The 11,820-nt window shown below is 43.8% G+C and overlaps 1 protein-coding gene across 4 annotated transcripts in view; it reads right to left on the reverse strand.

Annotated features, from left to right (window-relative positions):
- pdlim5a (PDZ and LIM domain 5a) overlaps nucleotides 1-1,940 on the reverse strand; it is a 252,103-nt gene extending 250,163 nt beyond the window's left edge. For 2 of the 4 annotated variants that reach the window (XM_059649664.1, XM_059649648.1), the window contains exon 1: nucleotides 1,783-1,940. The gene's annotated coding sequence lies outside the window, so the exon portion shown is untranslated. Of the gene's footprint in view, nucleotides 1-977; nucleotides 1,090-1,476; nucleotides 1,601-1,782 lie in introns of those variants that run through there. The other 2 variants (XM_059649741.1, XM_059649712.1) reach the window with 2 other exon arrangements.
- Nucleotides 1,941-11,820: the final 9,880 nt, after the last annotated feature.

Here is an 11,820-nt window from a genome sequence, read left to right on the forward strand (position 1 = left end):
TTCCCTTCCAAAGTCAGTTCAGCTCTGATCGGGACAGTTCAACAATCATAGCATCGTAGAGAGATACAGAATGGAAACACACCCTTTGGTCCATGCCAAACAGATATCCTAAAATTAATCTAGTCCCATTTGTCAGCATTTGGCCAATATCCCTCTAAACCTTCCTATTCATACATCCATCCAGATGCCTTTTAAATGTTGTAATTGTATCAGCCTCCACCACTTCCTCTGGCAGCTCATTCCAGACATACACCACCCTCTGCATGAAAAAGTTGCCCCTTAGATTCCTTTTAAATCTTTGCCGCTCTCACTTTAAACCTATGCCCGCTAGTTTCGGACTCTCCTACTCTGAGAAAAAGACCTGGACTATTCACCCTATCCATGCCCCTCATGATTTTATAAACATCTATAAAGGTCACCCCTCCGTGTCCGACACTCCAGGGAAAATAAGCACAGCCTTGTCATATAATGCCCAAGCCCACCAACCCTAGCAATATTCTTGTAGCTCTTTTCTGAACCCTTTCAAATATACTGATGTCTTTTCTATAGCAGGGAAACCAGAACTGAATGCAGTATTCCAAAAGAGGGATTACCAATGTTGTGCACAGCCACTACATGACTTCCCACTCCAATATCACTCTACTTAATTGTCTTTTAAAATACTAGAAACAGCTTCTAAATCATATTAGATTATTTTAATATAGTCTATAAATTTCTCTATATAATTTTTCATGCCCTAAAAGGTAAAGTCACCAAATTCCCACAGGACCACTGGGCTGCTATCTCATTAGACAGAGATGACTGGTTATTGTTTAATCTGACAATCACCACACCACAGGAGAGTGGAGAGATGACTTCAGTTGATGCAGGTTAGTTAAATACATCTAAACTTCTTTGGAACATCTTTTGACAATGTGCCAAGAATATCATTCCAAATGTTATTCAGAGTTCTTGTGACACAGTGATATTGTTCCTACCTCTGAGGTGGGAGGCTCAGGTTCAGGCCCACCTGCTCCAGAGGTACATCACAACATCTCTGAGCAGGTTGTTTTGAAAAAAAAGGGGATAACAGAAGAAGCTTAGGTAGCCTTGCCCATTAACTGCAGTGACCAAGCCCATTGAAGCCACATCCGAGAGAGCTCCCTCCATAGGCCCCGCCCACCCCACAAACCCCGCCCACTTGATATCGATTGGGCAAGAGGGAAAAATGGCAACACAACTGACCCGTCCCGATTGGCTGCCAGTCCTCTGTCAATCAAAGACACTGCCGCACTCTTCAACAGCGAGCTACTGGAGGGGGACGTTAACAAGTAATTTCAACCAGAAAGAACTACTGTTTCATGCATCGTCCTAAAAAGAAAAATCCGGCTACATACATTCTCAGATATTCCATATAAATGCAGATCCGCACACAGCGCACATTAAAGTACAACTTCAGCCAGGTACTTCTTACAGAAGCGCCTCCGGCAAACCCACCCTTCCATTAGTCAGTTTCAGGGCTGACACACACCAAATGATGTCCGGGATTAAAAAGTCACACTTGCAGATTTTTTTTGAGGGTCTCGGGCGTGAATAACAGCAGCCTCTGTCCGTCTCTCTCTCCACCTCTAGATCAGCGAAGAGTCTCTGATACTTCCTGCCCCGGCTTTCCTCCCTCTTCCTATTGCTTTTTTTGTGTGTGTGTGTTGGTTTCAGCTGCAACTTGCCAGAGTTTGCATGTGTCACAAGCCACCCCATTCAAAAAGTTAAAAAAAATCAACCTGCAAACGACTCTCCTCTCACCTCTTTTCATGCACACAGTCTCCTCGACCTGGCACTTTTGCACACCAATTTCTGTACCCGTAATGCTTTCTTCCTTATTTCTCTACTTCCGTCTCCATGGCTGGGCATTTACAGCAGGCGATGAGGAGGAGATTATGGGGATTTCCACACCCTTTGCCTCTTCCCCACCCACTGACGTAACCCTGGGGAGGGCGGGGAAGGAATTTGCTGGCAGGAAGAAAGTCAGTTTACCTCCCTGTAGGAAATTCCTTACGCATTAACTTAAAATATTATTGCAACATTCACAGACCCCCAAATTTAGTCATATCTCTCAGCTGCTGTTTTCTTCCAACCCAGCGAGATAAAAGGCCCCGGTATCTCACTGCCTTACGCAATTTGTGGGGGCACTTCTTCTTTGTCATCATTAACACCATGCTTAGGATTGTATCCAGGGTTCTGCAAATTTCCCAACGCATCTGTTCTTTCAATTCAAAGCAGTATTTGCTGGAGAAACTCGGGAGGTCAGGCAGCATCTGTGGGAAGAAAACAGACTTAACATTTCGGGTCCAGTGACTCTTAAAATCATCAGACACAGCTTTTTTTTCACCCTAGACCTGTTGTGTTTCTGCAGCATTTTCTGTATTTCTTTCAGATCTCCAGCGTCCTTTGTTTTTCTGTTTCACAATTGTTGGGATCGAGTGAGAAGCAGTAAAATGCACCTGCTCTTTTTGTTTGACCCTAAGAAGTGTTGTGACAGCATTGTCGGGAAATAATTAGCACAAGGCTTCAAATAAAATGTAATTTGTTTTAAAAGAATAAACAGCTGATTTGCAAGTTTTTCTTAAATGATATCCCAAGGAAAAATCCTAAAAATGCAACCACAAACACTCACACCAGCATTGGCAATAAGTTTAACAGGTAGGGATTTGGAGACAGATAATGGGAACTGAGATGCTGGAGAATCCAAGATAACAAAGTGTGAGGCTGGATGAACACAGCAGGCCAAGCAGCATCTCAGGAGCACAAAAGCTGACGTTTCGGGCCTAGACCCTTTATCACAAAAGGTGATTCGGAGAGATGTGGCTATCCGGTTTAAACAGCGACATTTTTGAGGTGTTAGACTTTCAACCTGAAGCCACAGTTGATTGATTATTGATGAGAATCCTCAGTGTAAAAATAATCTGTAGATATATCTAAGTTCTCAGTGAGCAGTTGTTTCCCAAGTCGCTGCTTCTTCAGTGCGGACTGTATTCTGAAACGATGAAAGAGATGGGCAGAGGGAAAGAGAAACACCAAGTTTTGTTACAAATTTATTCATTTTTGCTTCTCTCTGCTTTGCTGCGCAAAAGCAGCTGATGAAATATCATTCAGTATATATTCATTTATAATAAATAGTAATTCGAGTCATAGTCCGATGTACAGCATGGAAACTGACCCTTCAATCCAACTGGTCTGTGCCGACCAGATTTGCTAAATTAATCCAGTCCCATTTGCCAGCATTTTGCCAATATCCGTTCAAACCCTTCCTATTCATGTACCCATCCACATGCTTTTTAAATGTTATAATTGTACTGACCTCCACCACTTCCTGTGGTAACTTACTCCATGCACGCACTACCCTCTGCAGTAAAATTTGCCGTTCAGGCCCGTTTTAAATCTTCCCACTCTGGCCTTAAAGCTATGCCCTTTAGGTTTGGACTTCCCTACCCTGGGGAACGGACCTCTGCTATTCATCCTATCCATGCCCTTCATGATTTTATTGTTCTATATTATTAGAACTCTGACCCACTGATAAAAGTCCCACAATATGTATGTACAGGCACAACAGAAAGAGTTTCATAGGTGAAGGGAAAGGCTGGGAAGGCAGTTCAAATGGTCCCTCTCCATGGGGCATGCTGAGGACATTGTTCTGACTTGCCAGGAGCTGCTGCCTCCTGACCTTCCTTCTCCAGATACATTCACTTACTTGCAGAAGGCACATAATAACACAAATAAAGGCACAGACTTATTGGTCAAAAGCCACAGCTTACAGCAACTGTTGAGGGAGGTAAACTGGCTTTCTTCTCTGCTTTTTACTGCAGAGAAATGGACAGCTCCTTCTTTTTTAAGGGATCCAATAGCTAATGGCCAAACATTCACATTCAGCTACCATACTGACCCTCTGATGAGCATCCCACTCAGATCCCGCCTCTACCCTATCCCTGTAACCCTGCATTTCCCATGGCTAATCCTTCTAGCCTACACATCTTTGGACCGTAGGACAGAACCGAGAGGAAACCCACACAGACATGAGACAGAATGTGCAGAGACAGTCACCTGAGGGTGGAATCAAACCTGGCTCACTGGTGCTGTGAGGCAGTGTTGCTAAATGCTGAGCCACCTTGCTGCCCCTAAGTCATTGTGTGTATTTAAATAGAGATAGATAGGTTCTTCATTGTTAAGGTGATCAAGCATTACAGGAAGAAAGCAGGAGAATCGGGTTTGAGAAACTGGTCAGCCATGATTGACTGCTGGAGCAGACTCAATGGGCCAAATGACCTAATTCTGCTCCTACATCTAACATTCTTATGGCCCCCCTGCTGGAATAAGCAGTGAACAGCAGTTAAAATGACTGTCAGGTAACCTATTTCTGAAAAGTGCCGTAATTCCTTCCACAATCTTTGTGTTTTTTGTTATATAAAATAAAATGCCTTTCCCCATTTCAATTCGCAAGGTAAAGAACAGAAAAACAAGAAGATACAATCTTCAGTGATAATGGGAACTGCAGATGCTGGAGAATCCAAGATAATAAAATGTGAGGCTGGATGAACACAGCAGGCCCAGCAGCACCTCAGGAGCACAAAAGCTGACGTTTCAGGCCTAGACCCTTGATACAATCTTTACATTGTTTGCAGCTGCACATGCACAGATTAAAAAGAAGAGAGTGAGAAGAAATCTGGGCCAAATGGTATCTCGGGAAGAACAGACCCAGGATATGGGAGAGAAGGCAAAGTCCCAGAGCAGTCTCAGAAAATCTGGGATGGTTGGTCACCCTGAGTACAGTCTCAGGAAAAAGGATTGACTATTTACAGCTGAGATGAGGAGAAAAATCTTCACTCTAAGGAGTTTAGAATACTTTAAGCCAGAGGGTTCTGAATGCTCAGTTGTTGAGTATCTACAAGACAGAGATGAATAAATATTTAGACATTAGGAAATTAAGGGATTGTTGTAAATTAAACTCACCCAGCACAGAGAAGCTAGTGTCAAACCTTATTATATTCTAAACATCAAGCATACAGTAGGTTAGAAAAGTGAATCTGAGATCGTAGATTAGCAGTGATCTTAATGAATGGTGAATCAGGCTGAGGGGACTGAGTGGTCTACTTCAACTTCTATTTCATGGGATCATAGAATCCCTACAGTGTGGAAACAGGCCATTCAGCCCAACAAGTCCACACCGCCCCTCCGAAGAGCATCCTACCCAGACCCATTCCCCTACCCCAGATTTCCCATGTCTGATCCACTTAACCTAAGCATCTCTGGGCACTATGGGCAATTTAGCTTCTGTCCAAAATACTACACGTGCTGAAACAAGCACAGAAATTGTTGGAGATACTCAGAAGATCTGGCAGCATCTGTGCAGTGAGATACAGTGTCGTTTTGAGTCCATTCAAATTCTTTGATAGCACCTCGGTCCTGATGCTGGTTGAGCAATAATTATATCAGTATACCAGTGATAACCCCTTTGAAATAGTGCCATACAGATTGAAGGGCAACAGGTTAACAAGTTATCCAAAAGATTGTACTGCAATTGTGCAGCAATCCCTCAACTTCATACAGACATTATGCAGCTTTTTGTGCTCAGGCCTGGGGAGTCGGACTTGACCCACAAGCAAAAATATTGGCCAAGAAACCAAGGTGCTACCCCGTGAAGCATGTCTGGCACTGTAACAAACCAAATTGATAGGGAAGAAGGTGGCTGACCTGTCACAACCAATATTTAAGCAAAAATATTAGAACCCAGGGCACATGATACTGAACACTCACAAAGACCAGAGCAGGTAGAATAACCAATTCGCTCCTGAGGGATATTGTGCAATCACATTCTGAATTCACATCAATATTTCACTAAGATGTGAGGCTGGATGAACACAGCAGGCCAAGCAGCATGCTCCTGAGATGCTGCTTGGCCTGCTGTGTTCATCCAGCCTCACATTTTATTATCTTGGAATTCTCCAGCATCTGCAGTTCCCATTATCTCTAATATTTCACTAAGGTTAGCTTTCCTGCTCCTCTGACGCTGCTTGGCCTGCTGTGTTCATCCAGCTCTACACTTTATCTAACATTTCACTCAGGCCCAGGCTAATTATTCTATGCCATGCCACGTTTATATTTTCCTTTGGATTGAACGAAAGCTTTTCAGCAAAGACAAAGGTTAATTACAGACTGCTGAGCTTTCTATTTCCAGAATGAAAACATTCTAATGAATGCGTTGCAGAAGTTAAACAAAAACAATGGAAGAACTCTTAGGAGCCTTGTTCTGAGCAAAAATGTTTCAAGATTAACGTTTACCCAGCCTTATGGCCATATTGCCAAATACTAGGACTCCTCCTCAATTGGGTCAAAAACACTTGATAATCTTGCCCCAAAGCTAAACTCAACAACTAATCTGTTTCCCCTGTTTACTTCTGTGTCAACGTGTACCAGCTGCTTCCCATTACATGTTTTTCTACTGTCTTGTACTGTAGTTAAAATGGGCAGAAAACAGCTCAAACTACTGATCAGATATGCTGATGTATGCACTGAGATTCCTGAGGCAGTTAATTTTCCTGGTTCTTCCACACTTTCTGGAAGAATGTGCAGGGGTCCACCCTACCTGAAAATGAAGTATGCTGATTGCTTTCTGTCTGAGCCATTGATTACGGTGTTCCACCACGAATGGTGTTGTGTATAGTTTCTGGGACATCTGTGCTTCTCAAAGATTCCTGTAGTTTCTTCTAACTTAAACCTAGTTTGAATTTAATGGAAGTGTAAGGTTCCATGTGATGTTGCCTGAAAGTATGGTGAAGCCTAAAATGCTCATTACATTTGGGAAATTTTCGATTTGGATTTGAAGCACCATAGGCCAATAACTCCAAAGATAACTCTTTTATGACTTCCTGCCTTACTGTGCATTTGCTGTTTCTGTGATTTATTACACTACTGAAAATTTATTGCACCTTCTGGTGGGTTTTACTTTGGCATAATCCAATGTTGCTCCTGGAAATCAGGTAAAGGAGGAAGTGGCTCTCTGTCACCCATGATAGGTAGGTGTGTGGGGTCGAAGAGCTGACTGGGAGTTAGAGGAAGCTGCAAATGCCTGTAACTAAGTACAATGGGCCTGTCTGTGGTTCAGGATGAACTGTGTAGTACTCCTTACAGAATGTGAGTGTTACAGCCAAGGCCAGCATATGTTGGTTGTCACTAACTGTCCTTAAGAAGGTGTTATGGACCACCTTCCTTCATGGTTGCCTTGCTTTTGGTGGACATATGCCAACAGAGCTCATGGGGGGAGAGGGAGGGGTGATGTTTCAAGACTTTGACCCAGAAATGATGAAGGTACAGTGATATCAGTCCAGGTGACAATGGTATGTGACTTAAAGGCTGACCTAGAGTCCCTGGCATTCCCGTTGAATCAATGACTGCAGTTAGACAGAATGGCAAGTCTTGTACATCTCACCTTTCGTTGTGCTTTGGTGTGACCCATCCCATTCCAATCTGGCAACATTTCCTATAAACAGCCATTCCCCTTTCCAATTTCCATTGAAACCTCCTTCGAACCAAGTCCCTTCCAATCTGCATGTGTGTTGTGTGCACAAACCTTGCCTAGACAACTCCAATAAAGCCTTCCATCTGTATGCAATATTCTCACCTTTTACAAATCTCAACGAAGGGCCTTTCACACAGACAAAGAGATGTGACCACTGAGTTTAGGGCTGCCAATCCTCCCAATGCCTCTAGAGCACAATGCAACTCATGTGTAAGAAAGATCATAACATCAATATAAGCTTCTGTGAATGCTTTTATTAATCATAAAAATATCCAAAAGGTAGGAATAAAGAACAGTTGACCGGTAGTGAAGGCTCAACCAATTGAATATCAGACAAGTCTATTCATTTTACAGTTGGCTAAGGGAACACTGTGAGGTTTGATGTGTCAGATGACCAATGGTGGGGGTATCTAGCCAGGGCAATATAGAGGTAGATGGTTCAGTGAGGAATACTCCAACAATATTTGCCAGAGGTGGCAACCCTACTGCTTGAACTTTACAGTTGGAGCTAGAGAAGGCAATACACAGTAGGAGACGCATCTCTGATTGTTGGGGGGAGAACTGTGCTCTGATCAAAAACAGAGCAGATACTGGGGGAGACTGTAGATGGAGAAGCAGGAAGCATGCAGGGTTGAAATGACATTGCTGCAACTTTCTTACTACACCTTATTCAATGACTCTGCATCTGCAGGATGATAGTGGCATTGTGAGAATGTGGCAGGACCAACAATTCAAAGGCCCTGGTTTATGCTCTAGGGACATGGGTTAAAACCCTCCCATGGTAGCTGGTGGGTTTTAACTTCAAGTGATAAAACTTGAGCGTAAAGCTGGTCTTGGTTATAGCAGCCATGACAGATTATTCACTCAGTTCACAAATGACATTTGGGGAAGGATATCTATCATCATTACCTGCCATCTGCCATTGTTACCAAAGCAATGGAGTTGACCCTTAACTGGTCTCTGAAATAGCCTTGCAAGTCATTCAGTTCAAAGGCAATTAGTGTGAATTGATTCATTTTGTTCGGAAGAGCATTGAAGGACAATACAAAATAGAGGGTGCAATTCTAAGGTGAAGGGGAGATGGAGGTGCAGAGGGACCTGGGTGAATAAGGTGTAAGCATTAAGATATGTAGAGAGAGAAGTAAATAAACCACACAGTATCCTCAGCTTTACTAATAGGGGCAAAGAGTATGAGAGCAAGGAGATGATGGATAACGGACTTGTTAGACCTCAGGCTGGAACATTGTGTAATCTGGGCTCCACATTCTAGGAAGGATGTGAACACTTTGGATGGTGAATGCAGACATGTTTTGCAAGAATGGTTCCAGGGATGAGTAACTTAAATGATGAGGATAGATTGAAGTTGGAATTGTTCTCCTTAGAGAGAAGATGACTGGGAGGAGATCAAACACAGATTCCCAAAATTGTGAATGCACTGGATGGAATAGATAGGGAGAAACTGTTCCCGCTCATAAAAGGAGTGAAATGAAAGGGGCATAGATTTAAAATGATGTGCAAAATAAAAACAAGGGTGAAGTAAAGAAAATCTTTTTCACTCAGCAAGTAGTTAGGGCCTGGAATGCACTGCCAGGAAATGTGGTGAGGGCAGGTTAAATGGATAAAAATAATATGCAGGGCTATGCAGACAAAGGAGGAGATTGGCACTAGGTAATGATGCTCATTTAATGTGCTGCTGCAGGCATATTCGGCTGAATGGCCTCTTTCTGTGCCACAACTCTTCTGTGAATAGGGGCAGGTAGCAAATACTGGCCCAGTCAGCAATGTCCAAATCCCATGACTCAGCAGCAGTATCATCTCACTGAGACCCGCTGTTTACGGGATTGTTCACAGACAGGGTACTAGCATAATGCAGCTTTATTTTTGTTTTGAGAAGAAGCTGCTTGGGGATCCTTCTTGAGTCTGTACGCAATACAACCCTACATAAAGTTATAAGAGTCTGGCAAGCGTAAGCCTAGATCTATTCCCTGGGGAGATGCAGTTGGTCGGTTTGTAGGCAGCATTGAAGCTAGTGAGCAACACAGATGTGCTCATGAAAGGATCAGGACAGGTGATCAGAGAGAGGAAGAGACCTTCTCAATAAAAAGAACTAGTGATTATCTGCTTCTGGTGCTATTGGTGAATCACACAAGAAATTGTCGCAAACACTTGGCAGCACAGTGTCTCAGTGGTTAGCACTGCTGCCTCACAGTGCCAGGGACCCTGCGTTCAAATCACACCCTCAGGTGACCCTCTGTGTAGAGGTTGCATGTCTTCCCTGTGTCTGCATGTGTTTTGCTTTGGGTGCTCCAGTTTCCTCCCACATCCAAAGATGCGCAGGCTAGGGGGAATTAGCCATGGGAAATGCGGGGTTAGAGGGAAAAGGTAGGGGGATAGGTCTGCGTGGGATGCCCTTCAGAGGGTCGATGTGGACTTGACGGACCCAATGGCCTGCTTTTGCACTGCAGGGATCCTGTGACTTTCCTTTTTGACTCACTATGGTAAACATTAAGAGAGCACCAACAGCTCTGACATAATTGTGCATTACTGCCAAACTGGAGTACTGACGATAGTTGTCTAGTCTTTCTCCAAGGCCTGATCTAGTTCAGGAGGTCTCAGCGCATAGCTTCCCAGCTCCATCCTCCTGCATTCGTTATTCAGTCTGACCATCCTGTCGACGCACCAACTCCTGAGACCAGAGCTTCTAAAATTAGGGGCGAGAGCCCCAACTAAGTCCCAAACTGCAATGATGGACTTGCAAGCTTTAAAACAGTAAATTCTGAAATACAGTTCTGAGCACGTTATAACAGCTGTATTCCTGCTTACACAGTTCTTGCCCTTGGGCCATGGCAATCTTGAAGACTTGAAATGGGGGTCACAGAGAGAAAAGGGTGAGCAACACTGCTGTGCAACGACAAGATGAGAAGTCACACAACACCAAGTTATATTCCAGCAGGTTTATTTGAAATCACAAGCTTTTCGAGCGCTACTCCTTCATCAGGTGGAGCCCTGGTTCAGCGGTTCAGTGATATGGAGGTGTGGATGTTGGAAGGGGGTTTGCAAGGTCAGAAGTCACAGGTTATAGTCCAACAAGTTTATTTGAAATCACAAGCCTTCAGAATGCTGCTTTGTCAGGCTCCAGCTGATTAAGGAGCAAATAAACCTGTTGGGCTGCAACCTGGATCATGTGACTTCTGACCTTGTCCATCCCAGTCCAACACTGTTACCTCCACATCACTGAACCAATAAGAAATTGAACAGAGGTTCGCTTTTAAGTCAATCGCAACAGAGATCAAGTTGGTTATTTGATGGGATGGGTTTTTTTGGCTGTCAAGAGAAGCAGTGTTTCTTCACATCTCCAACACTTTTCTAACTAATAAACAAAAATGTCCACGAGAAAGGAAGATGTGCACACAACCTAGTTTAAAGCCCTGATCATTTTCCTCTGAGTGTTACCTTAGGAGCGGAGATAAAGTCTGTGCCTGCAAGCACCAGGGCAATGCTCGGAAAGTTTGCAACATAATGCCTTTCCCAAAACTGGCTGGCCTGTTTTAAAATTGGAAGACAGCATTTCTCACTAACCTCTGTGCCCATAAAATCAAACATGGTTCGCTCAAAGATGACAGATATTTTCTGATGAACCTGCTTGAGATGTTGTTACCTTGAAGCCAGAAGACTTGAAGCCAGAACTCTTAGCCCACAGGTGGGGACCCTGCCACTGCACCACATGAACTTATTGAAGTTAAATGTTACCATCTGTCTTGATAGGATTCAAACTTGGGTCCCCTGGTTTTCTGCATTACAAGTCCAGCAACAGTACTGTCTCCAGTCAACTGTGGCTTATCGAATTTTTCGTCTTTTGCCTATGTTTATGCCTTGCTTTGAGCCAGGGATCTTTTATGTGTGAGGTGAACGTTATAACCATTACACTATAGACATACAGCCTGTATCAAACAGTTAACATAGAAAGTGTAGCAAAGTCACCAGCTGATCACAGTGATGTGTAAGTAGCGATGTGGCACCCTCTGGCGGTAGTAACAGAATGTAAGCACTCACTAACAATTGGGCGGCACGGTGGCTCAGTGGTTAGCACTGCAGCCTCACAGCACCAGGGACCCGGGTTCAATTCCAGCCTCGGGCGACTGTTTGTGCAGAGTTTGCACATTCTCCCCGTGTCTGCATGGGTTTCCTCCGGGTGCTCCAGTTTCCTCCCACAGTCCAAAGATGTGCAGACTAGGTGGATTGGCCATGCTAAATTGCCCGTAGAGTTCAGG

This window comes from Stegostoma tigrinum, chromosome 1 (genome assembly GCF_030684315.1).
Source record: "Stegostoma tigrinum isolate sSteTig4 chromosome 1, sSteTig4.hap1, whole genome shotgun sequence".
Taxonomy (NCBI): Eukaryota; Metazoa; Chordata; class Chondrichthyes; order Orectolobiformes; family Stegostomatidae; genus Stegostoma; species Stegostoma tigrinum.